Raw genomic sequence first — 16,511 nt, forward strand, 5'->3', positions numbered from 1 at the left:
GAACACATATTTTAGTTCTGTCTTCACAAAAGAGGACACAAATAATTTTCCAGAAATGTTAGGGAACCAAGGGTCTAGCAAGAGGGAGGAATTGAAGAAAACTAGTATTAGTTAAAAATTGTGGTCAAGAAATTAATGGGGTTAAAGGCTGAGAAATCCCCAGGACTTGATGATCTACATCCCAGACTACTAAAGGAAGTGGCCCTGGAAATATTGGATGCATTGGTGGTCATCATCGAAAATCTCTCGACTCGGGAGCAATTCCTACAGATTGGAGGGTGGCAATTGTAACCCCGCTATTTAAACAAGGAGGGAGAGAAAAAACAGAACTACAGGCCAGTTAGCCTAACATCAGTAGTGGGGAAAATTCTAGAGTCTATTATAAAAGACATGGTAACATGGTAACACTTGGAAAGCATTAATAGGATTAGACAAAGTCAGCATGGGTTTATGGAAGGGAAATCATGCTTAACTAATCTACTGAAGTTTTTGGAGAAAAGATAAGGAAGAACCAGTGGATTGTATCGAATATTGATGTACAGTCTATCACCAGAAAATGAGACAGAGAGGTCAAGGAAGGGAAGTGTCAGAGATGGACCATGAAGGTGATGGAGGGATGGAAATTGGAAGAAAAATTGATAATTTTTTCCAGGTCCAGGTGAGAACATGAAGCAGCACCGAAATGGTCATCGGTGTACTGAAGAAAGAGTTGCGGGAGGGGGCCTGATTCGGACTGGAACAAGGAATGTTCCACATACCCCATAACAATGTTTCAGTGCTGCTTCATGGTCTCGTCTTCACTGAGAGGGTGGTCAGCCTGTGGAATTCTCTACCACAGAAAGCTGTGGAGGCCGGGTCACAGAGTATATTCAAGAAAGAAATTGGTACATTTTTGGATATTTGGGGCATCAAGGGGTATGGAGAGAAAGAGGGAATATGGCGATGAGATAGAGGATCAGCCATGATCATATTGAATGGTGGAGCAGGCTCAAAGGGCCAAATGGCCTACACTTGATCCTTGTTTCTATGATATACCAGTTTGGGATAAATGCTGTATGTGTCATTCTAGACCACAATATGAGAGTGTTGGATTGATTCTATACCTGTTAGTCCCTGTAAATGTCCGTAAATGAGATTCATCCTGTGTTTGTCAGTCTCTGGCACTGTAAATCAATCTGGTGTCGATTCTAGATCATTCAGTCTGTGGTACTATCTGATTGTGCACTTCTCATTCACTGTCGGAGCCTGGTTCTGTGTCTGAAGGTGGGATTAATTTTGGACATTCCAACATCTGCTGCTCAATGTGAGTGTGGAATTCAGTCTGTATCTGTCAGTTTCAAGTGTTGAACAGGAATGTGAGAGTCATTCTCAATATCTGGGAATCTTTGAAACATATTTTGCATCTGTTAGTCTGTGATGCTGTATGTGAGAGTGGGATTCATTTTGTCTGTCAGGCTCTGGTAATCTGTGCGAGTTTTCGATACATTTTGTAACACTCAATCCCTGATGCTGTGCACAACTTTGTCCATCCCTAATTTCCCTTGTTCAGAGGGTATTTAAGAGACAACCACATTACTGCGGGTCAGGGGCCTGGAGTTACCAGTGGGATCATGTAAAAGAGGCAGGTTTTGCATGGTTTTTGACGACAATCGACAATCAGAGTTTTGATTTCAAATTTCACAATCTGCCATGGTGGGATTCGAAACTGGGTCCCCTGGGTCTCTAGAATACTCGTCCAGTGACAATAACACTGTGGCACTACCTCGCCATCTAGCAGAGTGGCTCAGCGGAAGCGTGCTGGGCCCATAACCCACAGCTCGATGGATTGAAACCATCTTCTGCTATTGTCATTTTCATTAATGACTGTGGGATTCATTATGTCTCTATCAGACTTTGATTCTGAACGTGTGCTTATGATTCCTCTGTGTCTCAGTGTTTGGCACTGTGTGAAAGTCTGATTCATTCTCAACTTCTGAATGTCAAACAGTCTCAGGTGTATTTGGTATCTACTGGTCAGCTGTACTGTGTGTGACGTGGGATTCATTCTGCATTTGTCTGTCTCCGTTACTGTAGTGAGTGGGTGATTTATTCTGTACTGGTCAGTCACTGGTGCTGTGAGTAATGGGCTTCATTCTGTATCTGTCAGACTCTGGTGCTGTGTGTGTGTATTGTGCAGTTTGTCAGTGCCTGGTAACATGTTGGATTTGTTCAGTAGTTCACCCTGTCCAATTTTCTATGTGAATGTGAGGTTAATTTAATCATTCTCAATCATTGATGTGGGTTATGATTCTAGGGTTAACTCTGGTTCTGTCCTCAATAGTTGTTGGAGAGAACTGAAACGAGGTGCATCCCTGTCGAAATTTGTTGATGCCATTATTCTCTCAATATTGAAAATCTCCAGTTCAGAACTAGAATCCTACACACAGCGCAGCTCCCAGTAAATGTTGCAGTATCCTATCCAAGCTGCATTTCCCAGATTTTGCCACCTGTGAATCCTTTGATCAGTATTTGGGTATTTTAATGCAGGAACGTCTGCCTGTTGACCCAATTCCATGGTGTTTTTGGGAATAGTAGCCATAGAAGTGGAATTAAAATCCAGTTGTTTCACTCTCTCTTATATTATCTTAATGAAATCGGCACTAAATACAGAAAGCATTAGTCCATCACACACTCTGATCAATTAAACCCTCTATCCTTTATTACTAATGCACTGGTTGTGATTTTGAGTCCCACCTGAGTTGAGTTTTCAGTCAAATTTCATGTTTTATTTGTGCAAAACCGAAACTCATTCAGGGAAAAGGAACAGACATTTTCTGTCAGAAAGAGGCAGCTAATTTGCACATAGGAAACCTCCAAAAGCGCCAATGTGACCATATTTTGGGCTGTTGATTGAGACATAAATATCAGCGACTGCGCAGGCGGGGAGGAGGAGAATAACGCCACTGCTCGTGTCTTCGGCAGAGCACCATGGAATCACTTACAACAAAAGGAGAGGCTGGAGGGAGCTTCGTTTTAATGGGTCTTCTGAAGGATTGCACCTCGAATAGTGGAGCCCTCCCTCAGTGCTGTACTAGAGTAGCAGTCTTCTTTGTTACACACAAATTCCAGTGTGGGATTTGAAAAAAAACACCTTTGTGTTCCAAAGGCGACTGCGACCAGGTCAGTCCCAGTGAAAGTGTTTAAGAAATCGACCAATCAACAGCTACATGACTGGGGCAATTATGATGTCATCCCCTGGCAGGTCACATGACAGCTGGAGCCACAATGCATCACAACCAGATTTGTGACTGGATTCAAACCCAAAATCCTGTCACAATGACTTTTCAAATCAAGCTGTCAGCTGCTTGAAAATGCAACAGTTAAACTTCCTGTCTGATCATGAGGAGAGCTAGGGAGCTAGAGCTAATTACAAATCTAAATCCTTTAATAAAACAGTTCAAAAACCATCAAGATTGAAATCCTGTGAGGAAAAATCAAATTATTATTGAGAACTCTGCTGAGAGAACTTCATTGGACAGCAGAGAAATCAGGTGAAGAATCCAAGTAAATCGACACCAGCGAACAAGTTAAAATCAAAAGTGGAATAACTCCTGTCAAAAGCTGAGAGTTCTGTGCATCATCAGTTCATCAGGTCGAGATATTATCTGGATTAAGCTTTCTGTTTAGAACAGGGTTTAATGAACTAAGTGGAATAGACACGTCATTGCAGAACAAGTAAGTCATCTCTAGATTTTCTTGAGTTCCAATTTATTGAAACATTGAATTCCGATGAACTAGAATTACAGTGCAAATGAATTGATAATTTAAAAACAAACTGTTTTCGAATAAATAAAGTAGAACAATTATTTTACAAAAAGTCCCAGAGTGACCTGCAAGCTCAAACACAGAGAGAGTGAATTGCAGAGTGAAGAGTTTAAAATGTGGATTTTGTGGAGAGTGGGGATTAGGTGCAGACGGGGAAGGAGCTGATGTGCAATTGAAGCCGAGAGACAACAGCAAAAGTAGAAGAGAGAAAGAGAGGAACATTCTAAATAACAAGGACTTTAATTAAATGGCTCATTTCAGTGAATTGTTGGGACAGCTGAGAGCTGTTGCCTACACATCCTGTGCTCTGTGGGAACTGCAAAGAAGCATGATGATAATTGTCAGATTCATAATACATTGGAGAACCAAGCAGAATATAGAAAGCACAGAGGAGAGCTGAAAAAGGAAATTAGGTCAGCCAAGAGAGTGTATGAGAAAAGATTAGAAGGTAACCTAACCAAAAACAGAAGTCTTTTACCAATGTATAGACAGTTACTGAAAAGGTCAGCTGATTAGGAGATCCTGTGGCGGCAGAGGGCTGAGGTACTAAATGAGAACAGTTCATCTGTCACCACGAAACAAGCGGATGCTGCTAATCTCACAGTAAAGGAGGAGCTGGTGGAGAAATTGGATAGGATGAAAATAGATAAAGAGGAGGCCAGCACAAGGTTGGCAGTGTTCATAGTAGAAACGCCACATAACCTGGATGGGATACATCCTGGATTCCTGAGGGAAGGAAGGGGGAAAATAGAGGAAGCTCGAGCCACAATCTTTCAAACCTCCTTGGATATGGGAGTGAAGCCGGAGAACTGCAGGTTGTTAATGTTACATCCATGTTTATAATGGAGAGGGATAAAGTTAGGAACAACAGACCAGTTAGTCTAATGCTGGTGGTGGGGAAACATTGAGACACAATAATCCAGGACAAAATTCATTGTCACTTTGTTGAACATGGATTGATAAATGACAACCAGCACAGATTGGTTAACAGAAAACCATGGCAATTACTTAATGAAGTTCTTTGATGAAGTTTCAAAGAACATTGCCCAGGGTAGTGAGGTTGATGGTGTTTGTCAGGATTTCCAAAGCGGTTTGAAATAGACTTGTTAGTAAAATTCAAGCAGATGGGACTAAAGGGGCAGGTGCAACATGGATGCAAAATTGAATAAGGGACAGAAAGGAGAAAGTAGTGGTGAATGGCTGTTTTTCAGCGTGGAGAGATTGATACTGAACTGATTCTCTGTCACGTCAGCTGGCTGTTGTGTTTGCATTCCCAGAGCTCTTACATTTCAAATACTTCCAGCCTATATCCAAGTTTGCTGATGGCAATAGGTTAGGTGACATGGTTTGTAGTGTAGGCAGGAGCAGCAAGTTTCAAAGGCTCATTGACAGATTCAGTGAGTGAACAAAACTGTGGCCGATGGTGCTCAACATGGGGAAGTGTGAGGTCATCCATCTTGGAGCAGAGAAAGATCAGAGAATTTCCTAAACAGTCAGAAACTTGGAACTGTGGAGGAGCTGAGAGTGAGTGAGAGTGAGAGCTGAGTGAGACTGGAGGGTGGATGAAGAGCAGTGGCAGAGCAGCCCGAGAGCAGCAGTGAGAGAGAGAAGGAGAGAAGAGTGAGAGCGGTGGGGAGGATAAAGAGCTGTGAGGGAGGGGTTGGAGCAAACCGGCCATGTTTATAATAAATAGTCAAAGCATGATATCAGGGGAAAGAAGGGAGCTGGTTGGTTTGTGCAGATTTCTCAACATGAGGCACTGATTAAACAAGGAGTAGGAAAATTAAACATTTCGATCAGGGCAATTATAAGAATATTAGTGCAGAACAGGTCATGAGGTATTTAATATAAATAACAATTTAAACAAGGTACAAACTGGTTTCTAAAAGACGGAATAGAGGTTTGTTTTCGATCATGAATGGGCAGCTGAGACCTGTTGTTTGCAGTTCCTGCCCCATGTGGGAACCTCAGGACACTTCATGTGTCTTGGGGGCCACATGTGCAGGAAGTGTCTCCAGCAGCTTGAGCTCGAGCTCAGGATTTCCGACCTTGACGGGCAGCTGGAGTCACTGTGGAGCATCAGGGAGGATGAGAGATCGCTGGATCGTCCATTCCAGGAGCGGAACACCTCAATGGGAGAGAGAGAGAGGTCAGGATAGTAGATGGGTGGTCATCCGGAAGAGTAGGAAGAGGCAGGAAATGCAGGAGTGTTCAGGGTGTGTGCTACTGTCAAACCGGTACTCAGCATTGGAGACTGCTGGGAATGGTGACACCCTGAAGGAGTGCAGTCCAGACCATGGCATCAATGGGCAAGAAACTGCACAGGAGGGAACAGCAAAGAGCAGAAATGCAGTCATTATTGGAGATTTCATAGTCAGGGGGACAGACAGGCATTTCTGTCACCGTCATTGAGAGTCCCACATGGTGTGTTGTCTCCTTGGTGCCAGGGTAAAGGACATCACGGGGAGGGTACAGAATATTCTGCAGGGGGAAGGGAGTGAGCCAGAGGTTGTGGTACACGTCAGTATCAATGACACAGGGAGGACAGGTATTGAGGTCCCTCAGTCAGAATTCCAGCAGCTAGGGAGGTAGTTAAAAAGTGGGACCTCGAAGGGAGTAATCTCGGGATTACTGCCAGTGCCACGTGCTAGTGAGAGTAGAAATGTGAAGATAGGGAACATCAATATGTGGTTTGAGGCTGGTGTAGGAGGGAGGGATTCAGATTCTTGGGACATTGGGACCAGTTCTGGGGCGGGAAACACCTAATCAAAAGGAACAGGTTGCACCTTAATAGGACTGGGACCAATTTCCTCATGGGGAGGGTCACTTGTGTGATTCGGGAGGGTTTGAACTAAATAGGCACGGGGTGAGCATCAGGATATAGAAGCAGAACTGAGGAATAACTGTGGAAGAAGTGGGAACATACAAGATAGGAGTAGATGAAGAAGGAATCCAAGAGAGATACAAGGACATGTGTGTTATCGCATAAAGTGTGGTGAATAATGTTGATGAGCTAGAAGCACAAATAGCCGTGTGGGAATATGAAGTCGTGGCAATGACGGAAACGTGGTTTAAAAATTGTGAGGACTGGGTGCTTAATTTTCAATGATGCAAAGTGTTCAGAAAAGATAGAGAAGGGAAAAGGGAGGTAGGATGGCAGTACAAATTAAGGAAGTCATTGTAATCTTGGTAAGAGACAATATCCTCAAAAGGACAAAGGCAGAATTCATTTATTGGGGCTGAGGAATAATAAGAGGATGATCACACTCACGGGGATATTCAATTGGCCTCCAAAAAGGTGAGAGAGAGGGAGATAGAGGAGCACATCTGCAGGGAAATCACAGATGTATAAGAACATAGGAAGATATAAATTAGGAGGAGTAGGGCCACTCCTCCCCTCGAGCCTGCTCCACCATTCAATAAGATCATGGCTGATCTGATTGTAACCTCAACTCCACATCCGTGCCTATCCCTGATAAGCTTTGACCCCCTTGATTATCAAGAATCTATCTCTGCCTGAAAAATATTCAAAGTCTCTGCTTCTTGAGGAAGAGAGTTTCAAAGACACAATAGCTTCCGATTGGGAAAAAAAAAATCCTCATCTCTGTCTTAAATGGGCGATCCCTTATTTTTAAGAGTAATAAGAACTATAGAGTGGTGATGTCTGGAGATTGATGAAATGTGTTTAGGAGAACTTCCTCGACCAGAATGTTCTCAGTCCAGTTAGGAAGGAGGCATTGCTGCATCTGGTGCTGGGGAATGAGGTGGGCCAAGGTTGGCCACGTGAACCAAGTGTCTGTGGGTGAACCCTTGGGTAAGAGTGATTGGAAGGGAGCGAATTTCAATGAGAGAAGAGGGGATTTAGCCAGGGTAAAATGGAACCAGAGTCTGACAGGAAAAACTGTAACAGAACAATGGGTGATCTTTCAGGAGGAGATATTTCAGAAACAGAGTAGGTACATTCCAATAAGAGGGAAATGGGGAGGAACCAAAGCCAGGGCTCCTTGGATGATGAGGAAGATAGAAAATATCATGAAACAATGAAGAGGACGTGTGACGCACGTCAGATGAATTCTTCAAGTGTGAACCAGGTAACTGTTATTGTACGAGTGAGTTGAATTAACTTTATATCTATCCATCTCTCCTACTGTATGCGAATGTGGAATTAACTAATCCCCAGTATCTGTCATCTGTACATGAGTGCATGATTAACTCTCTATCCGTCAATCTCTGTTACTGTGTTTCAGGGCGGAAATACAGTAACTTTCGACCTGTCATTGACCATTAGTCTGTCTGAGTGTGGAATTAATTCTGTATGTGTCAGCCTCTATTAGTGCATTCGAGTGTGGAATTAACTCTCCCTCCATCTCTGTTACTGTATGTGAGTGCACAATTAACTCTCCATCAGTCTCCGTTACTTTATGTGTGTGTGGAATTATTTCTGTATCTGTTGGTCTCTGTTACTGTGTGAGAGTGTGGAATTAACTCGAGATCTTTTTGTCTCCGTTACTATGTGTCAGTGTGGCATCAACATTCTGTCAATCTCTGTAACTGTGTGTGAGTGCAGAATTAATACTCTGTCAATCACAGTTATTCTGAGTGTGTGGAATTCACTCTCTGTCGATCTATCATAACGTGTGTGTAATTAACTCTCTGTCTGTCAGTCTCTGTTACTCAATGGAAGTGGGTCACTTTCAGGTTAACAAACTGCAACTAGCAGAGTGTCACAGGGATCAGTGCTGGGTTCTCAGCTATTTACAATCTATATTAATGACTCAGATGAAAGGACAGACTAGACAAAGTTGCTGACAATACATAGATAGGTGGGAAAGGAAGTTGTGAGGAGGACACAGAATCTACAAAACAATATAGATATGTTAAGTCAGTGGGAAAAATGTGGCACGTGGACTATACTGTCAGAAAATGTGAGGATTTCCACTTTGGTGGGAAAAATAGAAAAGCAGATCATTATATAAATGTGAAGAGATTGCAAAATACTGTGGTTCAGACACATCCTGGACAAGAATCACAAAAAGTTAACATGTAGCTCGAGCAAGTAATTAGGAACGCAAATGGATTGTTGGTCTTTATTGCAAAGACAATGGAGAATGAAAGCAGAGATGCCTTGCTGCAACTGTACAGGGCATTGGTGAGACTACAGCTCGAACACTGTGTACAGTTTTGGTCATCTTGTTGGAGGAGGGACATATGCCCAGCATCACCCTCATTCTGATGGCCACCTTTGTGTGTGGCTGCATCAAACTTTACATAGACCCCCGGTTCACAAACACCAAGTGTCACCAAGTGCTGAGGTTCTACCTGTCCCCGGTGTTGTGAAGGATGGGTCTGGCCACGCTGCCGCGGAACGCTCCAAGTAGTTGGACCATGCCGTACCACCTGTCCCTTGTGGAAGAATTTATGCAGAGAAATACTTTTGACCACAAGTCCTTCAGACAGTGGTCAGCACGTAATGTCCTAGAGGCCCTGCGGGAAAAGGAGATGGTGGATCCTGTCGGGTGCTTCCCCGAGCAGACTGTCAAAGTCATTTGGCAGAATGCCTCATCACCAGAACTTTCCAAAAAGCACCAAGATGTAACTTGGCTGGTGGTGAGAAAGGCCCTCCCCATCAGATCCTTCCTACACACCAGGAGTCTCACCCACTCCGCACGCTGCCCTTGAGTTGGCTGTAGTGGGGAAGAGACCATTGTTCACCTCCTTGTGAAATGTGCCTATGTGGAAAGTCTGGGGAGAGATGCAGCGGTTTTTGTCGAGGTTCATCCCGAGCAGTTCTGTGACACAGGACTCTGTGCTCTATGGGCTGTTTCCAGGGACACACACCGAGACAAACATCAACTGCAGCTGGAGGATCATCAGCTTGCTAAAAGATGCCCTTTGGTCTGTCCGAAACTTGTTGATCTTCCAGTGCAAAGAGTTGCCCCCGACTGAATGTTGCAGACTGGCACATTCCAAGGTCCAGGACTACGTGCTGAGGGACGCACTAAAACTTGAGGCAGCCGCCACAAAGGTGCAATTGGGAAAGGTCACTGTCTAAGACCTTTCTGCCATAGTGCACCGAGGGGCTGGGAATCGTATAGACCCCTCGGTTGTATGACTCACAAGGAATGTATATAGTGAAAGCTACATGTGTCTCAATTATATTGAAGCACTTCAGAGTGCAACATGTTGTATATCGACAACTCCAATACCATTGCACTGTCTGACTGACTGTGATGACCATATTGAAAATACCGTAATGTTCATTGATGGTATTAATTGCGCCTCGTGATCCATGTGGAAAAGTTGAATATGATTGCACTTTTTGTGATGGCCATTTGGAAATGTTTTGTAATGTTCTTCCAGATATTTTATGAATAAAGTATATTTTTCCAAAAAAAAAGTAGTTCAGAGAAGGTTCACTCGGCTTATTCCTGGGATGAGGGGTTGTCCCTTGAGGAAACATTAAGCAGTTTGGGCCAATAGTCATTTAAGTTTAGAAGAATGAGAGGTAATCTTATTAGATCTTAAAATGTTCTGAGGGGGAAAGATGCTGAGAGGATGTTTCCCCTCATGGGGGAATTTAGAACAAGGAGGGGCACAGTTTCAAAATGATGGGTCTCCTTCTTAAGACAAAGATGAGGAGGAATTTCTTCTCTCAAAGGATCTTTAATCTTTGAAATTCTCTACCTCAGACAGCAGTGGATGCAGGGTCATTGAATATATTCAAAGCTGAATTAGGCAGATTTTTGAATGACAAAAGCCTTGTTATTGTTAGTTAAACAGGTGGTGGGCATTGATTATCCCACCTAAACAGAATGAAAAGATACAGCTGAAACACTTTGTGGGGAAGATACTTGGAAGTCTGTAGCACTGAGGAGCTGTCTTGAAAATAAAGCAGCTTGAACAAAAAGACCAGCCTGGATTAATTCTTCCACCACAACCTCTTATTGTGAATAACAAAGGCCACAATCAGATAATCCATGATCTTATTGAATGGCATCGAAGGCTAGGGTGGACAAATGGCTAACTCTTGCTCCTATTTCATACGTTCTTATGTAGTGTGATGGAGGCAGGTTCAAACAATGTATTCAAAAGAGATTTGGATTAACTGAAAAGGAAAAATGTGCAGAGCTACAGGAAAAGGTGGTGAAGTGGCACAAGATGAATATAACCAGCACAGACATGACAGGTTGAATGGCCACCTCCTGGACTGTGACCGTTCTATGATTCTATGAATGAACTACCTGTCAATCTCTCTTACAGTATATGACTCTAGGTGGAATTAACTCAGTCTGTCACTCTCTGTCACCAAATCAGAGTGTGGAATTTACTTTCTGTCAGTCTCTTACAGTACAGGAAACAGCTAATGATTTTTGCTTGTGTCCTTTTATCAGAAATAGATAGGCTCTACTGATCTCAAAAGTACTCAAGGTTAAACACATCAACTACTCCTCCATCTACACTCCAGTTGAAAGTCAGCAAACAAGAACATACCTTCACAGAAAGCGAGAGACCGACTTCCATATCCAACATCCACCCTGATGCAAAAGGACTCCTCATTTGTCAGTTTGTGTTTCTGGCCTTGGGTTTGTGAGCAACACCTGCAATAATTCACTGTCAAAATAATGTGGCTGCTGGAAGTCTTAAATAAAGACAGGAAATTCTGCAAATATGCAGCAGGTAGGCATCATCTGCGGTGAGAGAAACAGAATTAATATTTCAGGTCACTGACAATCAGCCTGTAATAAAACACTTACTGACATCTGCTCATGGTGGCTGCAACTCCCACAATTCTGTGCCCGAGAAACCACTGTGTCCAATGCATTGACTTTCCCAGGCACAGAGTGTGCATGTTCCCCAGGGCTGGCCCCAAAGCATTCTGATCCTAAACTTTTACCACTGCCACTTGTCTACCCATTCCACCAACCTGCCTATATCCTGTCTATATCTTTAGCTCTGAAGAAGGGTCATACAGAATTGAAAAGTTAACTCTGTTTCTCACTCCACAGATTATGATGTCAGAACTGAGTTTTTCCAGCATTTTCTGTTTTTACACTTATATCCAGTTGAAGTTTAACACTATCTTCCTCACTGTTCACAACTTTCATCAAGCCTGCAAATTTTGAAATGATGCTCTGTACACCGAGGTCTAGGCCATTCATTTATATCAGGAAGAGCAGGGGTCCTCACACCGACCCCTGCGGAACTCCGCTTTAAACCTTCCTCCAGTCTGAAAAACAACCATTCACCACTACCCTCTGTTTCCTGTCACTCAGCCAATTCCATATCCATGTTGCTCTGTCCCTTTTATTCCATGAGCTGTAACTTTGTTGACAAGTCTGTTGTGTGAGACTTTATCAAATGCCTTTTGGAAATCCATGTAAACCACATGAACAGCATCACCCTCCCCAACCCTCTCTGTTACCGCATCAAAGACTCGGTGCAAACGGGAGAATCCGGGAAGCGGCGGTGAGGATGGGGGAGGCGCTGCACCATCGGCTTCACGGCGCCGACCCGCTCCCCGTCCCCGCGGCGGAGACGCTGAGAGTCGGTGTTAATGAGGCGACGATCACCCACATTCAGCTTCCTGGTGCCGCACCGCGCATGCTCCGAGCATTTTCCGTTTTCCGTTGGCTGAGCCTTTCCGCAGCTGCACAGTGAGACCCTTCTGATGGAGATAGGGCGATTTCCCCCCCCCCCCCCCCCCCCCCCCACCGCTCTTATATTCTATAGTCAGCTAATAAAGGAAATGATTCCACATGCCCTCTGAACCACCTTACTGGTAAATTCAAGGATCTGTGGACATTCACTTTAACTCCATCACCTCCTCTACAACTCTGAACATTCTCCCATTAACAGTGTAGTTTGTTTTTCTTTGCCTTGTTTGACCTCCCTAAGTGCATCACCTCACACTTCCCCAGGTAGAATTCCAGTTGCCACTTTTCTGCGCACCTGACCAGTCCATTGATATGGGGGACTGAGCAACATAGAATGATTCATACTTTCCACACAATACCACTCACTGAAACAGAATTAATTCCAAACTCCCACAAAGTATGGGAAACTGAGTGCTGAATAATGCTGTCAAAGCCCACATAGAATACCAGAGACATTCAGATACAGAATTAATCCCATTTTCCATAACAGTAATGAGAATTTATAAGTACAGAATGATTCCCAAATTGACGTTTTGTGCCACTGACTGATACAGAATTAATCCCACCCTCACATACAGTACCAGACATTGACCCATAAAGAAGAAACCCCATTCTCACAAACTGTCCAAAAACAAAACGAAAAAAAAAAACTGGAAAGACTTAGTAGGCTAGACAGCATCTGTGGAGAGAGAGACAGAGTTAACATTATGAGTCCGTATGACTCTTATTCAGCTCTGAGGAACAGTCATACGGACTCGAAACGTTAACCCTGTCTTTCTCTACGCAAATGCTGTCAGGCCTGCTGAGTTTTTGCAGCATTTTTTGTTTTTGTTTCAGATTTCTAGCATCCACAGTATTTTGCCTTTATCTCACAAACTGTTCCACGGACTGAGTTATAGAATGAATCCTACACTCAGAGGCACTACCTGTGACTGACAGATACAGAACAAATCTCGCTCACATACAGTAACAGAGTTTGATGGATATGATATGTACCCACAGTCACATTCACGACCAGAGGCTAATTGATGCAATTTAGATTTGACAACTGACCAGTTGTGGCATATCACGATTTTCACATAGGAAATGGGAAATTTTAAACATAACACGAGGCATCTTAACACGACTGGGGAACATTATGAGACCAGGAAGAAAATATTTACCCACAGAAAACGTCTTCAAAGAACAACAGGTAATATCTTCGGACAACAGGGGACACCTTCTGATCAGGTCACATTTTACAGAATGGAGAAGAAAAGAAGTACAAGGGGGATCGTATTTACACTACCTGGAACAGATTTGCACGACAGGAAAGTATTTTACACAACAGAGAATATCTCTCAACAGTTCCACAGCAGAGAGCACAGTTCCACATCAGACTGGACAGAACTGCAGCAGAGAGCACAGTTCTACAGCAGAGAGCAGAGTTCTTTTCTTCTATTTGTCCATGGGACGTGGATATCGCTGGCTCGGCAAGCATTTATTGCCAAACCTTAATTGCCCTTGTTCCGAAGGCATTTAAGATTCAAACACATTGCTGTGGGTCTGGAGTCAAATGTAGGCCAGATAAGTTAAGGACGGCAGATTTCCTTCCCTAGCGGACATTAATGAACCAGATGGATACTTACGACAATCGACAATGGTGTCATGGTCATCATTAGAATTTAAATTCCAGATCAAAAACAGAATTACCTGGAAAAACTCAGCAGGTCTGGCAGCATCGGCGGAGAAGAGCAGATAATCAAAAGATGTCACAGACAAAAGGGTCAAAGAGGTGTTTTGTCTGAGAAAAGTGCTAATTAAGAATGGAAGACAGGATATTCAAAGTACAGCTCTAGTGGGGGTGGGGTGGAAAGGCTAACAAGGTTTTAGTTTTAGATTTAAAAATAATGGAAATAGGTGGGGAAAGATTCAATAATTTATATAGATTCTTCTTTCCCCACCTATTTCCATTATTTTTAAATCTAAAACTAAAACCTTGTTAGCCTTTCCACCCCACCCCCACTAGAGCTGTACTTTGAATATCCTGTCTTCCATTCTTAATTAGCACTTTTCTCAGACAAAACACCTCTTTGACCCTTTTGTCTGTGACATCTTTTGATTATCTGCTCATCTCCACAATCACCACACCCTCAATGTCTCTCTCTCCCCCCACCACCACCATCCCCCACTCCCCCCCCCCCACCTTAAACCAATTTATATTTATCCCTTCTTCTAACTATGCTTCAGTTCTGCCGAAGGGCCATGAAGGCTCGAAACGTGAACTGATTTCTTCTACGCCGATGCTGCCAGACCTGCTGAGTTTTTCCAGGTAATTCTGTTTTTGTTTTGGATTTCCAGCATCCGCAGTAGCTTTTAGCTTTTTGTTTTTATTTTAATTCCAGATGTTTTATTGAATTCAAGTTCCACCATCTGTCGTGGTGGGATTCGCACTCAGCAGTGAACACAGTTCCAAGCAGACAGCAAAGTTGCACAGCAGGGAAGATATTTAATAAAAACGGGAAAGCACTTTAAACACCGCAACACCTTTCAACAAGAGCACACATGCACATGGAGCTAATTTAGGCAACAGAAAATCCCTTACGAATGTGGGACATATTTATGCAAGAGAGAACGTCGTTACATAAATGGTGATTCACTCCATGCTCCTTTGCCTTCCTATCGTCGTGTGTGCGGACAGTCTCTTACTGCTCTTCTGTGTCGTCCTCTGTCTGTTACATTCTTGGGAATGTTGCAAAGTGGAATTGAGTCGCCAAGGGGAGCCGCCGAAGCACAACAAAACGTAGCAGGAAATTATCAACTGGTAGCAGAGTGGCGCAGCGGAAGCGTGCTGGGCCCATAACCCAGAGGTCGATGGATCGAAACCATTCTCTGCTATTTACGTTTTCTTTAAAAGTAGAAAGAAACATTTGGCCTCTCCCCACAAATATATCTGATATTTCTTTACCGTACACAAGAATTTTAAGCAGCTTCTCGCTTCCTGTAACCACTTCAGTCTGCAACAAACCTCTGTCATGTTTTTTAATCACACAAGAACACAAGCTGTAAATGCGGCAAACACACACAAGCCTAGATTTTCTCTCATCCCATTTCTCCCAAAGAGCTGACACAGGCATGATGGTCCGAGTGGCCTTCTCTTGTTCTCTAACAAGCTATGATTGCCTGAAGAGCAAAAGCTATTCCCTTAAATGGAAATAATATAAAAATGAAGTTTATACGTATAAGCTGCAGTATGTCCAATCTACCGGACACCCTGCAGTAATTCACCATGCTAATTTGGACAACAGTGTCCTGCCTTCGACATGTCCCATCGAGAGTATCAGCATTGCGGAGACAGCATCACGTCAAAGACACAGTTAATCAATACTTGGACAGGTTCCTTCTTAATCGCTGACTCAAATCATGGAATTCTGTCCCCCAAATCATCATGAACCAAGAACGTGAAGTTTCATTCCCTCGGGCATGCATTCTACATATTGTGCTAAATAATTCTTTGATAGTCTGATTGCTTCCTGTCTTTTTTTATCTGTTAATCACCGAGCGAATTTTAACGAGTTCAGTTTATCGCTCATTCCCTCCATATCGGACTTGCTTAAGGTGAAAACTGTAGCATGTGTGTGACCATTCTCCTCGAACTGAATGCCTGCCTCTAACATATTGTGAGATTTTTCGATGCTCATTTACTGTCAGATTATTAATTAATTCTCCTTCGCTACTCGTTAGTGAATTTAGTAAAAACCTTTTGTCTTGTGGTTCAGTCTGCAGGGTAGAGGGCAGGAGAGATTCAATGGCAAAAGAATTGGTGCTGCAAGGCTACAGGGAATGGTAAAGGAACAAGTAACAAAAACCAGAGATGAGTCTAAAGGAGTGTGAATGGAGGAATGATGAACAGCTGCCATCCGAAAGCAAAAACAAGAGAGAAATGAGATTAAAACCAAACGTGCAAAGAAAAAGGAACCAGAATGGGGAAGAGCTTACAGGCATAAGAACATTAGAGATAGGAGCAAGAGGAGGCCTTTCAGCCCCTCGAGTCTACTCTGCCATTAAATAAGA

General features: G+C 43.2%; 1 non-coding gene across 1 annotated transcript; it reads left to right on the plus strand.

The window, feature by feature from the left end:
• The first annotated feature begins 15,263 nt into the window (after window positions 1-15,263).
• On the plus strand, window positions 15,264-15,335 carry trnam-cau (transfer RNA methionine (anticodon CAU)). The gene has a single exon. It is a non-coding gene; the product is annotated as a tRNA-Met (tRNA).
• Window positions 15,336-16,511: the final 1,176 nt, after the last annotated feature.

This window comes from Cetorhinus maximus, chromosome 31, assembly GCF_964194155.1.
Source record: "Cetorhinus maximus chromosome 31, sCetMax3.hap1.1, whole genome shotgun sequence".
Classification (NCBI taxonomy): domain Eukaryota; kingdom Metazoa; phylum Chordata; class Chondrichthyes; order Lamniformes; family Cetorhinidae; genus Cetorhinus; species Cetorhinus maximus.